Raw genomic sequence first — 1,709 nt, forward strand, 5'->3', positions numbered from 1 at the left:
GCGAGAACCAAGCTAAAGGGCTTAAAAGTGTCTGACATTTTCCCAAGCTACGCCAACGCTTCTCTTCAAGAACAACGTATATATATAAACGAGAATTTGACGGACTTCAGAAGAGAATTGTTTTGGAAAGCAAATAAGAAGAAAAAGGACAATATGATCATTAGCGCGTGGACAATCGATGGAAAACTTTTTGTGAAGACATCGCCAGACGGAGCGCCGATTAGAATTTACGGTGAGGAGGACTTAGAAGATCTATGAAATCAACAGACTATTGAACAAATGAAGGGATAACGGACTGGATTTGCTGAGAGAAGGAACTCTTAAAATAGGTTTGTTTTAAAAATTTTGTGTTCGTTAATTTTGTTTTTTTGATTAGCTTTTTTGTCGCTTATTGTTATTATTACTGTAGGAGAACGTAAACATAATATTTCACCAGAGAACTACACTTAAATGCATAAATCACACAAATGTTCGGTAATTTCGTTAAATGTTAGGGGTCTAAGAGATACTTCTAAAAGAAGGAGCATTTTTATGTACTTAAACGATCAGAAAGCCGATTTCTATTTTCTTCAGGAAACTTTTTCCAAACCAAGCGACGAAGCAATTTGGAGAAATGAATGGGGAGGTCAAATTTACTTTTCTCATGGCACCTGTCACAGTAAAGGTGTTTGTATTTTGATCAATCGAGCGGTAAAGGAAAAGGTGGCATGCACATCCAGTGACACCTCGGGCAGAATAATCCTAATTAACATTACATACAATGGCTTGAAATTATCATTTTGCAATATATACGCGCCAAACGACCACACACAACAACTAGGCTTTATTCAGGAACTGAATTGCCTCTTAATTGACAAAGCCGAAATTGCAACCCTAATAGTAGGGGGTGATTGGAATTGTACCTTGGAAAAGAAAGACAAAAAAGGTGGTGTCCCCTGGAGGCCCACAGCGTATAGGAATTTAGTCAAAATTACAATGGATAGTCTTGATCTTGTTGATATTCAAAGAACACGCCATCCGAAGCTCAACACATTCTCCTATGTGTCTAAGGCATTAGGTGTTAAATCAAGGATAGACTTTTTTCTAGTTGCTAAACATTTAACACAATTTGTTAAAAAAGTGGACATCCAAACATCAATAGCGCCTGATCACAATACAATATTTTTGTTATTATCGTGGCCAGATGAGCACCCTCGCGGACCGGGTTTTTGGAAATTCAATAACACTCTATTAAACGACGAGGAGTACACATCCAAAATTCGAGAATTATATCCTGAGCTTCGCAGAAAGTACTCTTATGTAAACGATCAACAGCTATTTTGGGAACTGATGAAAATGGAAATAAGAACCGCGACCATTTCCTTTGCTAAAGGAAAGGCACAAACAATTAAGAAACGCGAGACAGTGATCAAAGAACAACTAGATGATCTAGATAAAAAAATCTGCAATAGCCAAAATCTTGATAATATCGATTCTATCCTTAAACAATATGATGACCTCAAAAAGGAACTCCAACAACACTATGACAATAAAGGCAAAGCTGCAATTTTCAGGTCTAAATGTCGATGGGTCGAAGAAGGAGAGAAAGCTACAAAATACTTCTTTAACTTAGAGAAAAGAAATTACAATCGGAAAACCATAAATGAAATTAAATTAGAAAACGAGGTAACAACCACAGATGAAAAGCAAATCTTGTCGATGATTAAAAG

Source organism: Oculina patagonica, chromosome 13 (genome assembly GCF_052425735.1).
Source record: "Oculina patagonica isolate OP01 chromosome 13, crgOcupat, whole genome shotgun sequence".
NCBI lineage: Eukaryota > Metazoa > Cnidaria > Anthozoa > Scleractinia > Oculinidae > Oculina > Oculina patagonica.